This window comes from Gastrolobium bilobum, unplaced genomic scaffold (assembly GCF_033153095.1).
Source record: "Gastrolobium bilobum isolate Gb01-03AN ecotype WA unplaced genomic scaffold, APGP_CSIRO_Gbil_v1 utg17211, whole genome shotgun sequence".
Lineage (NCBI taxonomy): Eukaryota > Viridiplantae > Streptophyta > Magnoliopsida > Fabales > Fabaceae > Gastrolobium > Gastrolobium bilobum.
In genome coordinates, this window is record NW_026896296.1 from 132,343 (window position 1) to 149,625 (window position 17,283).

Consider the following 17,283-nt stretch of genomic DNA (forward strand, 5'->3'; position numbering starts at 1 on the left):
ACAATTTTGGGATTATTGGAAAAACAAAGGAAACTCTGGCGAAATTTCTGTAGAATTGGCAGATTTTAGGCGAACTTCAGGAGAGCATATGTGCCTCCATAGAGGTCCAATAGGGACGTTCCATACGCCATTTTGAAGGTTGAGATGTTCTCTACCTTGTGTCAAAATTTTAGGAAATTCTGGGTTGATATTCGGCCTGAAAAAAATAGAGAAACACGGACTGCTCATGTGCCACTGCATCTGAGGCAGATTCTGGACCTGACTTGGGAAATTAATTACCGTTTCGTTTCTCAATCAAATTAAGCGTGTGATATATCAAAATGAAGTTTGAGATGTTTAGTTAATAGGATAAAATTTTGAGAGAAAATGGTTGAATGGATTGAGTGCAGTAATTCGAGTAATGTGAGTGGTTTGGAGTCATTTTTGGGGTTGGTTGGCTATTTGCTTATCCAACTTCAAACGGCGATAACCAGAGCTAATGAGCTCCGAATTGAGCTTATGATAGCTTGTTACAAAGGGAATTAAGTAAGACAAAGATGTAATTTGAGAAGAAGGTTTGGTTGCGAGCGGTGTGGTCGCAGAAAAATTAAGAGTGAAACATGTCTGAATGGGTAAAAACGTAAAGTTTGGAAATTGGCTAAGTGAGTTTATGGGAACTCCTTAGTAACTTATAATAAGTAATGTCAGTCATAAAAATAGTTTAGATAAGTCTTTCGCAAGATTTGATGGTTACGGTAACAACTTTTAATTATTACGCTTTTTATGTTTTAAATACTCGCGTAATAATCGTAAAAAGTTTATTCGCATTTTTATAAATGAATTGCTGTGATTGTAACCGCGCTTAATATCATAATTAATGTTAACAATACCGGTGTACAACGGGCTGTTACATTTTATGGTATCAGAGCAGTTTTGTTAGGGAACCCTGATAATGTATAGTTGTGTTGTGTGTTGCATAGTTGTATGTAGATTCTTATCGATTACTGCATATGTGATTCCTTAGTGTGGGTCTGATCAACCCATTCCTTTGTGTTATATGCGTAGTCATCGTAAGAAGCCTGCGTGGCAACCTTGGAGCACCGAATGTAAGTCCTTAGCCTGATGTTGTTGATGCAGTGTTGACTGCTTCATGGACAAGAGATGGCAGTAAGTAAAACATGAATATTATAGGACTTAAGGGAAACAGACTTAAATGTTTTGTCTGACCTTGTAGATGAAATTTATAAAGCTGGATTATAAGTGAAAGTTGTAAATAAATATATGATATGTACGGTATTGCATGGGTGAACCTTGTAGTACTATGAATAATAAAGATATATAATTGAGATGAGTCCATAGTATGGAAACGGTATTGGTGAAGCTTCCAAGTATGTGTGTAGTATAGTGTGTACAATGGACTTGGTGAATAGACTTCATCAAGGTGAGAGATTTAGAACCTGTTGGATTATTGAAAATGGTGAACAGGTATGCTTAAGTATGTGTTGGAATATTCTATGTCTGATTAGAAGTTATAAGTCCCTGATGGATGATGCACACTTAAACAAATTAAGATGGTTCATGTAGAGAAATAAATAGAATAATTGATGATTAATCCTATGGGATTTGACCACTTGAAATTATAATGCTGGTCAATTGTTAAATTGAGATATATTGAAATATGGGATTTAAACCCATAAGGAGGTAGTGTTGATTAAACATAGGCGAGATGAATTAATTATGTATTATATGTATAAGGAAGAAGTTGAGAGAATCGCCATGGATGGCATTGAACAAGGTTCATTGAGAGTATGATTGTCCGTAGCGGAATAATGCTCTAGCTTAACCGATATGCCATGAAGGAAACAAATATGATTATATGTGTGCGTTAATGTGTGGAATTCTCCTTGGAAATGGCTACTATGTAGAGATTCAGGTGTTATGAAGCAAAAGAGGATTGATCCATAATGGAGGTCTCTTGGAAATCTCAAAGAAGGAATATCGTAATTTAAAATGGCCTAATTACTTGTTGATGTTGTAATGCATTGTGAATAATACCTAATGGCCTGATGGCCAGTATACCTATTCTGATGAATAAACGGATGATAATCCGGTGATGACCTAAGTGCCAGTATACATATATATGTATGTACACCTTGTGATGGCCTGAGCGCCTAATTACCCGTGTTGAGGTAAATTATTAAATTTTTTTGTAAAAGGACAATTAGGCCGAATGAAATCCCCGATGATGGGAAGTATCTGAAGAGATTGTATGATTAGAGAATGAGCTAATGTACAACCTGATGGGAAATCATGTGATTAGTGTATGAACTAAGTTACAATAAAGTGTGGAATTATGTGTTTAGCAAAAGAGCTCATGTGTAATGTCAAAACAAAGATGATAAGATTAGTTAATGAGTTGAGGTATAAGTGTTAGTGCAAGGATTGATATAATTTTCCAGTGCACGGATTGAGGTGAAATTAGTCCTCTGTGATAGGACGAGTATGTTTAGAAGATCCCTGTGTGATGGGAAGTATATGTGAGATGTGTACAGAACTTTGAGAAAATTCTGGATTCACGGAATAGAGATTATGTTATGAACTATGCCAAGTGAATAGTCAAAGTAAAAGAGAAGATAATCTGTGAGAGGAATAAGCAAGGAAGAGATAATGGACTATGGATTTGAACAGTAACATGACAAAAGGAACTATTGAGAGTTAAGAAATGTGTACGAAATTATGAAGAGAATGTGAATTATTATAATAGTGACTTAGCTGTAAACTATCAGTGAGAAGAATGAAATGAAAGAGTAAAATGAATTGACTTATATATATAACAGATGTATATTATACCACTATTACTATGGTTATGGGGATAGCCCCGTGTGAATATACCAAAGATATTTTACTGTTATATACAGAGGTGATACAGACACCAAATGGACTGGGTCCATGTGTGATCTGGAGTGTACGGAGTACCAGTTTTGCCGTTATATACGGATATGTTATAAGTATGAACTCCCCTGTGTACTGGGTACACGTTTGCTGTTGTATACAGATGTGATGTAAATATGAACTCCTCTGTGCACTGGGTGCACGTTATGAGACTTGATATTGCCATCTCCGTGCGGCCTATGTGCCCGGAGTGTGTAGCCATCTCCGTGCGGATTATGTTCCCGGAGACTATTATTATGTTATATTAGTAATATGAGATGAGGAAGTATCCCGCAGTGATGAGATTGCTATGATAGTTGTGTTGATCTACATAAGTGCACAAATAAGAAACGTTGGGAATACTAATAGAACACAGTCAGCAGGTGGTAGGCTATCATAACTGCATGGATCATATGGGTGGATTCTCTAATCGGTGGGTTATTACATCTGGGGCCCTGAGGACAGCAAGAGCTCGAGCGGTTAAAACCTGTGAATGTTGTTACCCACTGTATTGAGAGAGTTCTTCCATGTGATTAACCCAAAATATGAGTCAGATGTTTGTAAATGAACAAAATATGTCCGATTTGGATATAAGAGATGAGGTATAGTGGGTAAAAACTTTGTAGTGTGATAGTGAAGCACTATTGTGGGAGTAAAGTAAGTTCGATGAAATAATATCGGCTCTAAGTGAGTTGGTAAGTTTGTTGGAATCCTCGCCTTATGATAAAAGAGATAACAGTGTGATTTAATGTTGACAGATGGAGTAAGTATCCTTCTAGGAAGACTGGCGATGATCAAGAGTTCAGATTAAAACGGTGGATTATTAGCCCTTATAAACGGTAAACTGTGATGGAATCAAGCACGAATGTGTAGTAATAGTTGGAAACTGGAATTGTAATTGGTTACCTAAAATTTTGATAGCCTGACTTACGGGTGGAGTAGATTGAGGAGTGTTATATATAATCGCATATGCCTCCTATGGTGGAAAGTGTGTGGAAAAGGCACAATGCTGACGTTGTTTTGGATAGGTACTAATGATATATGGTCGAGTGCTTGTGGTAACTTCGAATATTCCGAGAGACTGATATACCAACCAATGGTGAATTGTATAAGTAGTGGCAAGGATGGATTTAGTTCTATGTGACTTGATAATGAAGTTTCAAAGATTCCTATAGGATGAGACTTGCATGTGAGAGACGTGACATTTTTAGTGGTCCATCAGTTAATAGTGAAATGAGTGTGGAAAAATGATTCGTCCCAAGGTATTTGGTGAAAGTTGGTAAAAAATGTAAGGTGATATTATATTGAGATTGACATCCAGGATTAAATGACGATGATTACGAAGAAGTGGTATAAATAAGTGGAACATATGGTTAATTTGCAACGTCGGAGTGGAATAAAAGTTGAAAATAGTTAGTGGGAGAAAATATTAAGCATGAGGCCTTCATGTGGAGGTCATTATTGAGTGTTGTGTTTAGACTGTGAGAGGTCTAAGTATGGAGTTGAGCTGGTTGAGTTGGTAAAGTTGAGATGGTTAAGCTAATAAAGAGTTTAACAATGAGTGTAAATTATGAATATGAGTTTGTAGATGGAAAAATTTCATGAGTATTTGTAGTCGAAAGACCTTATAGGGCTAATCGAATATATAAACTATTATGAGTATTGTTAGTTTCGTATCACAAAGAGAATGATATAGTTGTGAGTACCTAAAAAGAGGTGAAGACACGTGACAAGGAAAAATAAAGTATACGAGTATAGAATTTAATGTGAGTCGAAATTGTAGGACACGACAAAGTTCCTTTGAAACTAGAAAGCATGTGCTTGGGTGAAAGCCAAGAAAACAACGAAATGATAAGAGTAGTAACAGTAATGGAAAGAAATGATTGTTGGGGTATTGTCAAAACAGTGAGGACAACGAAAAAAGTTAAGTACTAAAGAACGTGTGAGTTGGAAATACTCCAGGAATAACTAGTGAATGTGCATGAAAATGATTAGATGCTTTTGAGAACGACCATGGGTCAGAAATATGGATAAAGATGAGAATAAGGTAAATTGATACCAACAAATCCGTAATATTGTTATATTATTACTTACAAATCAGCGAAAGGGTAACGGGAGACCAGAGAAAGTGTAAAGTATTGTGAATTAAAAGGTCACAGAACCATGAGAGACAAGTGATTGTGAAGGATCAAAGGATAATAAGTATCATAAAAAGGAGATCATGCTGTTGATAAAAGTAATGTGGTAAAGGAACACACTTGAGGAGGCTACTTGGGAGCGGGAGGATGAGATTCTCCGGCTATATCCTGAGTTAGCGGACATGTATAATTTAATTTTGCGGACAAAATTCTAAAAAGTTGGGGTGAATATAACACCTCACAATTTTAAATCAAGTAATTAAATTATTAAGTGAGCAATCAAGTGATGGATTAGTGAAAATCCTAAAGATTAGGCCAAAATACAGAGAAAGGGCAAAATGGTAATTAGCCAACACGCAACCCTAGGAAGATAAAAATTGAGTAGAAGGTCTCAGATGGTAAAAATAACCCTGGAAATGGGTTCAGAACGAAAAATTTGAGTGGACAGGAAAGTTTCAGAAAAATCAGTGAATAGTGTTTTTCGCGGGTAAAAATACTTCGGTACGGTTGCACCGTAAAACGTGTCGATTGAGTTTTGAGCTCTAAGTTTCAAATATGAGTTATAAATGGTTTGTTGAGTTAGGAAATATGATTTTGATGAAATTTGATTGAATTGAGTCATTTTGGGAAAATTGATGAATAGTGATTTTCCGGTGTAAAAATACTGCGGTATAATTGTACCGATAAGCGTGAAAATTTTATCAGTATTTTTAGGAAACAAAAATATGACGTGAACAAGAAAAATATGTAGGTCATGAATTTGTGGTTGTAACTAGTGATTGATTAAAGTTAAATCGCGTGTGGGACCCGCCTATGACTTAAGTGACTTAAAAGTCACAATTTCATGACATTTCTCTCTCCTTCCCTCCTCCTCCTTCCCGTGAAAGCCCCCCCCCCCCCCCTCCATGGACACACACCTTTGAAGTTTCTTTTCTCTCTAACTCCATCAAACCTAAGCCAAATCATGAAAAGTTGAACTTGAAATCCATTGGAAATTGCCTCCTAAAGCCATTGGTGGCATCATTAAACCGTGAAAGTGAGTAAACTTTGAGATCTTCCCCTCACAAGGCCGCGGCTCACTTGAGGAAAAGGGTGTTCATGGAGCTTTGTAATGCTCCAATGGTAGAGTATGTGTAGGAGGAGTCCATTGCCTAGCATTTGTGTAAGTTCCACACCTTTTTATTTGTTGATTCATGAGATTGGATATTTGAACCCTAAACTTTAAATTGATGAATTGTGATGTTACAGAGCTCAATTTAAAAATGTGTATTAGATGATAATGTGTTAGAATGATGTATTAAAGCTAGAAATGCGATGAAATTTATTGGTGAAAATTGATGAATTTAACTTAGAAAAATTTGATGATCATGATTTTGGACTTGTGAATTTTGGTGTTGAGACTTGTTTGATGAATTGTGGCATGATGGTATGATGATATAATAGGTTGTGTGAAGGTTGGAGTGATTAAAATTGTATAGGTTGTCGTACGTTGACTTGAATCCCGAAACTTGAATCTGGGAGTTACCCTTGGTCTTGGACCAAGTGGATTGAGGTATGTATTTAGTTCAATGCATGTATAATTATAAATTAGCATGTATTGTTTGAATTATAAGAGATTGGGAATGTCCTCTGTGTAGGCATTCCGCTGTGTACCAAGTTGAGGGATAAGCTGCTGCGGAGCTAGTGAGGAAATTACTTAAGGTAACCTCTTGGTACTGGGGCTTGTTCCCCTTTTCTGTTCCACCTTTCCAGTTAATGGCAACGGTATGAAGTGTGTATGAGTAGTATAGAACACATGAGCATGCATGCATTATTGCTATGGGTACTGCGGTACCGAGTCTCTGGCCAATAGACAGTTTTATTAGCCTTCGGGCAGTTTCGGACTTCCGCTGGATACGTCTCCAGGAGGGAGTTCCAGTTGACTGTGTGTCATGGTGTGTGATCCGGGTAGGAGCACACTAGGAATGTCTTTGGAGTTTTGGTTGGTTTGGGCATCACGGTTGTGGTTTCTGTGAACACACCTTGGATGATACCCATAGGCTTATATATGCCCAGGGCGTACGTGGAATTGGGGTTACCATCCCATATCGTCGTAGTTTGTTTCTTTATATTCCCCATTTCTCTAAATCCCTTGCTATATCCCGTTTTCAAAGTGGTTGTTTTATTCTATTGATATGCATCGAAGCGAACCATTGGGTGGAGTTTTCTCCAGAACCTCTTGGTTACTGAGATATATTTGTATATCTCACCCCGTCTCGGGGCATTTATTTCAGGAGGTAGCAGTGGAGCAGGAGCAGCAGGCAAGAGGCCCGCAGAGTGAGCAGAGGAGTGCTTCATATTTTGCATTTTGTTGGCCGTGTGGCCTAGGCTAGACCTAGGGCATGAACATCTCATATGTATGTAGTATGAGCTTCATTAGCATATTTGTTCATGCCATTTTGCCTAAGTCTAGTAGTTATGTATTTGGTTATGTTGTCATTTGAATTTAAGTTGTAATATTGGAAGAATGTAAGTTGAAGTTTAAGTTCAAGTTGTAAGTTGTAAAGCAATATTGTAATCGTATTGATGCATGACTATTTATTATGGAAGGGCCTTAGGCCTAGTTTAGGGTATGATTACATGTATGATGAAAATATGCATGAAAAAGGTGTTAGTGATTGCAACTACTTAAGGATGATTAATATGAATTATATGCCTAATGACTATAAACTGGATTGGGTTGCAAGTGCCCCAAGGCGTTGTTGGTCCTTGTGTGTGCCACCCATTGGATTATTACTGTATTATCATGTGTTTATTAGGTACATTTGAGGTTTAAATGATCGTTTACAATTTTGGGATTATTGGAAAAACAAAGAAAACTCTGGCGAAATTTCTGTAGAATTGGCAGATTTTAGGCGAACTTCGGGAGAGCATATCTGCCTCCATAGAGGTCCAATAGGGACGTGCCATACGCCATTTTTAAGGTTGAGATGTTCTCTACCTTGTGTCAAAATTTTAGGAAATTATGGGTTGATCTTTGTCCTGAAAAAAATAGAGAAACACGGACTGCTCATGTGCCACTGCATCTGAGGCAGATTCTGGACCTGACTTGGGAAATTAATTCCCGTTTCGTTTCTCAATCAAATTAAGCGTGTGATATATAAAAATGAAGTTTAAGATGTCTATTTCATAGGATAAAATTTTGAGAGAAAATGGTTGAATGGATTGAGTGCAGTAATTCGAGTAATGTGAGTGGTTTGGAGTCATTTTTGGGGTTGGTTGGCTATTTGCTTATCCAACTTCAAACGGCGATAACCGGAGCTAATGAGCTCCGAATTGAGCTTATGATAGCTTGTTACAAAGGGAATTAAGTAAGACAAATATGTAATGTGAGAAGAAGGTTTGGTTGCGAGCGGTGTGGTCACAGAAAAATTAAGAGTGAAACATGTCCGAATGGGTAAAAACGTAAAGTTTGGAAATTGGCTAAGTGAGTTTATGGGAACTCCTTAGTAACTTATAATAAGTAATGTCAGTCATAAAAATAGTTTAGATAAGTCTTCCGCAAGATTTTACGGTTACGATAACAGCTTTTAATTATTACGCTTTTTATGTTTTAAATACTCGCGTAATAATCGTAAAAAGTTTATTCGCATTTTTATAAATGAATTGCTGTGATTGTAACCGTGCTTAATATCATAATTAATGTTAACAATACCGGTGTACAACGGGCTGTTACAGGTTGCAGGCCCTGGATAAGATTTTCAGGGTGATACAGTGTAGTGATCTACAGAAGTTGTTGTTCGCTACTTACATGCTTGAGGGAGACGCACATGAGTGGTGGATGAACACATCTCCGGCATACGAGATGCAGGGCCAGATCATGACATGGCCATTCTTCGAGGAGCTATTTTTGGGGAAGTATTTCCTATATGGTACGATGGAGCGCAAACAGGGAGAGTTCGAGCGTCTTGTACAAGGCTCGATGACTTTGGATGAGTATCTGGCTAAATTCAATGAATTAGCCAAGTTTGCTCATTTTTGGATGGCGATGCCGACGCAGGTGTTGCTAGCTTCTAAATTCCGTAGAGGTCTTAGTGAGGATATAGCAGATAGGATTGCTGGAGCAGCATCCAGAGACTTCGGCACCTTGATTCAGCACTGTCATGATATTGAGGATGTTTGTGTGGTTAGCAAGGCCAAGGTGTCTGAGGAGAGAGGAGCAAGCACTTCTACTCATAATAGAGATGGGAAATTTGATGGGAGGAGCAAAGGCAAAGGTCTTCACGTAAAGAAATAATATCAGCAGTTCAAGAATACTACTACTCAGGCAGGCAACGGGCCTAGTCCTTCGAGTATTCCGAAGTGTGCTAGTTGCGGGAAGAAACATATGGGACCCTGTGCTACGGGGAAGATTATTTGTTTCAAGTGTGGCAAGGAGGGCCACTATTCCAGAAACTGCTTTACACCTGTTGCTAGTGTTGCAGTTGCTCTTGTGGCACCACTCCAGAGGATTCCTGTACCACCACCTCTAGTGCCACCAGCCACTGGCAGAGTTTATACCCCTAACCATCAGCAGTCAGGCCGAGCTCCGAACTAATTGAGAGGTATAATTCACGTTGGGGATACTTCGGTGATGTATTGTTTGACTTAAGGACGACACACTTGTTTATTGCGATTCTGATTGTTGTGGGGCTAAACCTGCCCATATCTGAGCTTTCTCCAACTCTGAGGGTTACTACCACTACGGGCTATGTAGCACTGACACCGACACAGGACACGTGACACGATACGATACGACACTCCGACACGTTAATTTTAAAAAATGTTAGATTTCGACATGTTAGGACATGTTTTGATATTAAATAATATTTTTAATTTATGTAGTGTATATTATATTTAATATTCAATAATTTGACAAAAAAACGAATCTAAACTTACAATATTCATAAATTTTGCAAAGAAATATAAGATATCCCAAATATTTATATTAAACTCAATAAAAAGGTAATCGTAATCCAACGAATTTAATACTTGGAACTAAAAATTCAATGCAACGCAACCTTTGAAACTTTTTTTGAATTTCTATAATGTATGATGGAGTGTCGGGGAGTGTCGAAGTGTCCGAGAGTGTCGGAGTGTCCGAGAGTGTCGGGAAGTGTCGGACACGACACGTCAGGGTTTTTAAAGTGTCAGGGCTTCATAGACTACGGGGGAGAAATAAGATACTTCATCTATTTATTCAGGATGTGGTATTTTAGTTGGATGGTAGAGACTACGTAGCAGATCTCATTTTTATACCCATGGTAAACCTTGAGATTATTTTGGGTATGGACAAACTGTCGAGAAAATGTGTGTTGAATTGTTGTGATTGCATAGTATGATGTATGAATTATGTCTCTTATATGAAATCTTGTAATTAAGTGTTTGATAATATAACCTGAGGAATTAGGTTGATTGAGTAGGTTATTGGCCATCAGTGTATTATGGACTATCCCAGGAGGGGATGTATCTGAAGAGTTTACCTCTGAGGAGTTCCATCGTACGCTCAGTTGATGTGTGATTCATTGAGTGGTCCTTGTGTACGAGGTACATGAGAGGATTGTATGCCTACTAGTTCTTTGGCCGATAATCTATGTCATGGGCTTTCTTTTGGGGATTGGATCCTATGAGTGTTGACTCTTGGAAGTCCCGTGAGGGTACCGATTTGAGTTTGACTCATCGGGTGGTCCGGGTGCACGAGGTGCACAGATCAATCAATTTTAGTTTGCCTCATGGTATAATAATGCATTGAGACACTCGACATGTGAGTTTATACTCTACAACCACCAAGTGGTGGGATAAGTAAAATATACGAAGAGTGATATGCCAAAGTTAGGCATGAAAAGTAAGATGCCTTATGCCATTATATAATTATAATGGTTCTTTATTTTAAAAACGTAAGAGATGATATCTTATTACGTGTGAGTGAGAAACACTCTCTAGTCAGGTTTGTTTGAGAATGTGAAATTCTCTTTAAGGAATTAAGTGTGTAACACTTGGACTTTGTGGCTAGGCCACACATGATCTTGTATATGTGAGAAAGGTGCATGTCTAATTAGTCTTGTGGGTTGAGTGGTCTCCATGTCTCTAGATTAATATGTAAATTATTGATCTATTTAATATGTAGATTACATGTGAACACCATGGATAGTGCTAAGCATGAAATAAATACTATGGACTATTTTAATATATCAGTGTTATACCACCTTTTATTGACTTTCAGTTTTGCAGATGCCATGGAGATTGGCGTACGCTATTATGTAGAATTATTTCACCTTTCTGTTTGAATTGAAAATTTTGCAAGTGTACATGGACTAAGGTACGCTACTATGTGAATTGGTATATTAATTCACATGTATTGACTGAAATGAACATGAATATGATTTTGTACTATGAAAGAAATTATGGCTTTATTCTAAAGATTGAGGATTTATGAAAATTGTAAGTCGAGACACGACTAGAGTCATGAAATAGGACCTAAACCCACTCAAGTTATTGTGAAGAATAGAGTATGGAGGGTCAGGTCACATTTACTGATAGAGTGACTGATTATCCTAGAGAAATGAATGACGATTTTGATGTTGATCACTTCAGACTCAGAAGGCGAGTTGGGAAATGTTGTAATGTTCTGTGTAGGGATGTTGGATCGGTTTTGACACAAGGTCATGAAAACTTGAGTTAGGGAACTGTTCATCGATGTTGCTACGACTTCAAGACGCGAGTATTGAAGCATATGCAAGCGAGTGTATGAACTTGCACGAAGCAAAGAGCGTATTGTCTTGTCAATTTGGAGGAATTATCTCAAGGGAGTAATCTTTACATATGCGTTGACCTGAGATTTCATTCGCGGATTGTCGAAGATTTAGACTTCTGTCAACTCTGTTTGGTTATTATGGACATGACAACTTGTCTGCCCAATTTTTGTCTGGAAAGGCAAGCTTTTCCACGGGGCTGTTGGCTCAGTATTAAATTGATGTGATACTAAGAACTTCATGGGATACATGAGAGCATTGTCAATGATCGGTACCCGAAATTCACCTCTTGTGTTAGATGCATTGCAAAGAGCTTTCGTCACTCAATTGAAAATAAGTATTGCATATCATCCTCTGATGGATCGTCAAACTATATGGATCTTTCCAATAATGGAGGAAATGTTGAGAGCGTGTGCACTGTGGTAGAGCACATCATTAGAAAGATATTTTTCATAATGTGAGTGAATTCAAAACACCATTAAACATAATTGATTAGAGATAACGTAAGGTAAAACTCCTGAGGAGTGCATTGGAGTAGAAGAACGAGCTTCTTCGGAGATATCCTGAGTTTAGGAATATGAATGTCTCTAATTTTGCGGACAAAATTCTTGAAAGGTGGGGTGAGTGTAAGAACCTGCACCGTTAAATTAGGAATTTAAATAATTTAATTATGAGTTTAGGAAATAATTCCATAATTGACTTTGGAAAAATATAGAAAGATTAGAATAATTATCGAGAAGGTCAAATAACGCTTAAATCGCTTTTCTGATGAAAAGTTCAGATACTGGTTCTGCTTCACGGTATAAATACATACTGGTGAAGTATTCTGAAAAATTATAATAAAAATATAGATATTCCTAGAAAATTATCTAGGTTAAGGATATCAAATTAGGAGTAAGAATAATTAGCACTGATGTCAGAATCAATATCGGCTATGTATAAAACGCGTACCGTCAAAGTGCTGCAAAAATTATAAGAAAAATATAAAAGTTCCTAGAAAAATGTCTAGGTTCGGAATCTAAAGTTTGGTAGAAAAATAATTAGTGGAGCTATTAGAACTAATACCGATGGATTAATTAAGTGTACCTATAAATAGAAACTTGCACACAAATCTAGGTCAATTTTCAGACCTTTTGCGTAGAGCTATCCAATTGCTTCATGGCTGCCACCTTCCCTGCACAACTCCATAGCCTTCTATGCAAAGAAAACTCCAAAGGCATCACTTTTATTCTTGATTCTTCCTCTTTCACCTTGTGAGCACTTGAAAGTAACCATCTTTAGGTAGAAAGATACCTTCTTAGGGGTGTGGTAGTTGCTGAGTTTGAGAGTAAGGGGCTGCCCTTTGGTTTGGGGTGTGTTTGAGTTTTCTAAACCACCATTGAAGCTCCAAGGACTGAGTTTTGTGAAGAAAGTACCAACATTGGAAGCTTAAGTTCGTGCATCTTTGTATACAATACCTTGGAGTGGATTTTCTAACCTTAAAGGCCATTCATTTTCTATTGGTAAAGCCTTGGGTACATTCATAACCTTTATTCTTGAGTTTTCAAGTAAAAGATCAAGTCTTGGCATGTTAAACGAAGATATTTATTAACCAAAACAAACAATTGCTTAAATTTGTCTAAAAATGCATGCTTGGACGTCTAGAAGTGTTAAAAATGGAACCTTGAAGGGATATCTTCGCGAAAATGAAAAAACTGCATTCTGTCGTGAAATATCTGGATATTTGGTTGGTGATATCCGAATATGGATATCCGGATATTGGGCCTGTGAATATTTGGATATGAATATCCGGATATTAGGTCTGTGATATCTAGATATGGATATCCGGATATTGACCCTGTGATATCCAGATATTGATATCCGGATATGTCCCAGAAGAATATCGGGATATTCTGGAAAAAATCATGTTTTGAGCTATTTTACCCAAACAGAAGCGTGGGTTGGGTTTCTGGACCCTTAAATGATTGTTATGAACCTCTGGAATAATTTAATTAAGTCAGAACCAATAATATTGAAGGCTTATGGCTTTGAGAGAAGCCTACGGTCATTAAACGAAAAAAGGAAACGTTGTCCTAATGCCATAAGCTTATAGACTATGAATATTAATTATATTTTTGGTATGAACAGACCTTGATCCTGCTGTTTTGTGACTTGTGGACTGCTATTTAGATTTTAAGCTTGAGTATACTACTTCACAGGTAAGTTCCGTGTTCTCAGGATTAATCCCCATTTGTTCCACCATACTGCAAGAGGGGAACGATAGTTTTATATGGTATATATGCTTATCTGTTATTTGAGATGATGAAATGATGCACTCTTATATATGTATGTTATGTGGTGTATTACACACAAGATAGCTAATACATGAGTGTAGTGTGGAGCTGCACAAGACTATATTCCCTGAGTGTGGGTATGAGGCAAGAGCCTTATACTTCTTATGTATGTAGCAGACGTGCGTAAATCATACTATTCTCTGGCCAGTAGACTTGTTAGCACATATGCATGATATATATATGTTGTTGCATCATGTGATTATGTTATTATTGTTAAACTGTTATATTTGAACTGTAATACCGAAGTGAGCTTGAGGCGGAGGAACTCTTCGAGAGCCCTTGCTTACTGAGATTTCTGTTTAGAGATCTCACCCCGTGTGGGGCACATTTTCAGGTACAGATGTCCATGATTTGAATGCTTCCCGAGGCAAGAGGCCGGAGTACGAGTTTATTTGAGATGCATGTTTTATTCAGATTATTATGGACATGATTATTGTACCTGAGATATAACTACTATGGCGTTATGATTTTACCAGACTATAGATGTTTTATTTGTTTGTGAGCATGGAGGTTGTCCATGCCTTTGATTTATTTGTGTTATTGTTGGACATGTATGTTTTGTATATGCCATGAGACATGGGCGTTGGTGATGACAACGCGATGTAGCTTCATGACTTCGTATTTATTTATGATATTGAGGCATTTCAGGATTTTATTTGTGGTTTTGCAATTACATAAGGATATAGATGGATTTCATATTACTATGTTAATAAAGGAAAAACTAATATGGTATGTCTAATAACTGATTTTATTTTAGAATCCGCATTTAATTGAGCTGCGCTTAATACCGTAATATGATAACCAATCCGGATGCATACGGGGTGTTACACCCATCACTTGATTTGTTAGCCAATTTATTATCTTTTTGATCTCTTAACATTTCCTTGAAAACAATTATTAAATACTAGTTATCAAAAAACAACATTATAGCACACCAATCATAGTTCATATTCAGGCTTACACTTGGTTAATACTTTTTTAAATAAGTAAAAGTATAAATACATTCTAACATCGATTTACTATAATTTGAAGTTGTATTAGACAAAACAAAAATTTACATAATATTCTCTTATCTAATGAAGGGCATAAAGGCATTTGTAACACCCCTTATACATCCAGATTGTTATCATATTATGGTATTAAGCGCAGCTGAATTAAATTCGGAAGCTATAATAAATTAAGTTTGTAGACAAGCAAAATCACTTTTTTTATTAACATAGCAATATAAAATCCATCTATATCCTTATGTAATTGCAAAATCAAAATATGATTTCCTGAAATGCCTCCAAAACATAAATAAATACTAAGTCATGAAGCTACATCACGTAGTCATGACCAACGTCCATATCTCATGGCGTATACCAAGCATACATGTCCAATAAAAGACAAATATCAAATAAGGCATGGACAACCTCCATGCTCACAAGTCACAACAGATATAACATAAGCATAATAGTCATATCTCAGGTATAAGAATCATGTCCAAGTGATATAAATAAAGCATGCATATAATTCAACTCTGCTACGCTTTCTTGCCTCGGGAGACATCTATCTCATGGACGTCTACACCTGAAAATATGTCTGACATGGGGTGAGATCTCTAAACAGAAATCTCAGTAAGCAAGGGTTCTCGAAGAGTTCCTCCGCCCCAAGCTCACTTTGGTATAACAGTTCTCAAATAACAATTTAACAATAATAATATCCATATGATGCAACAACATATATATATATATATATATATATATATATATATATATATATATATATTATGTATGTGTGCTAACAAGTCTACTGGCCAGAGAACAGTATGATTTACACACGTCTGCTACATACATACAGTCTTATAAGGCTCTTGCCTTATACCCACACTCAGGAAATACAGTCTTGTGCAGCTCCACACAACACTCATGTATTAGTCATCTTGTGTGTAATACACCACATAACATATATATATTAGAGTTCATCATTTCATTGTCTCAAATAACATATAAGCATATATACTATATAAAACTACCATCCTCTTCTTGGAAAATGGTGGAACAAATGGGGATTAACCCTAGGAACACGAAACTTACCTGTCAAGAAGTATAATCAAGCTCAAAATCCAAACAACAGCTCACAAATCACCAAATAGCAGAATCACAATCTATTTTATGTCAAAAATACCATTAACAATTATATTCCCGATATTTCAAGTTAAATGGACTATGTTTTATTTTTCGTTTTGAGACTGCAGGCTTCTTCCAAAAACCCCAAGCACAAACCGCCTTTAGAACATGAAACTTACCTGCAAGAAGTATAATCAAGCTCAAAATTCAAACAGCAGCTCACAAATCACCAAATAGCAGAATCATAATCTATTTTATGTCAAAAATACCATTAACAATTATATTCCCGAGATTTCAAGTTAAATGGACTACGTTTTCTTTTTCGTTTTGTGACTGCAGGCTTCTTCCAAAACCCCCTAAGCACAAATAGCCTTTTTCATTTTTAAAACTGGCATTGTAACTCATTACCAAAAATTCTAAGATTTTACTATGTTAAACTAGACATCACAAGCTTTCAAACGACATATTTTATGTCTCATTTGGAGTTGTATAACTCCCGTTATGTTTTTCGCAAAGTGACTGATGTAAACTGAATTTCCAGCAACCAAGTTTCAAATTCAAACTAGATTAAACCACTTATCTAATGGCTACAAAATTTTACAGGGTTGTAACTCTATGTTTTAGCTTCACATAGGTACAAACGGAACCTAATTTGGAGCTCTGTAGCTGAAGATAACAAGTTTTTAGTAAAATAGGTTCGTTTTTGTCCAGACCAAAATATTGGGATATTGCCAAAGGAATATCGGAATATCGATATCTGAATATCATATCGGGATATTGACGAAGGAATATCGGGATATCGATATACGGATATCAATATCCAGATATTGTTTTTCCAATATCGGGATATTTTGCGACAATTTTTCAAAAATGCATTTTTTAAGAGTTTTTCCTATAAGGTTCAATTTTTACCCATAACAGAAAGTCCAAGCTACCATTTTTAAGCATGTTTAAGCTAGTGATCATCTTGGTTATTATTTTTCTTATTTAACATGCCAAGACTCAATCTTTTACATAGAAACTC

General features: G+C 36.7%; 1 pseudogene; it reads right to left on the reverse strand.

Moving 5' to 3' along the window:
* LOC133298714 (uncharacterized) overlaps positions 1-17,283 on the reverse strand; it is a 112,723-nt pseudogene that overhangs the window by 72,916 nt on the left and 22,524 nt on the right.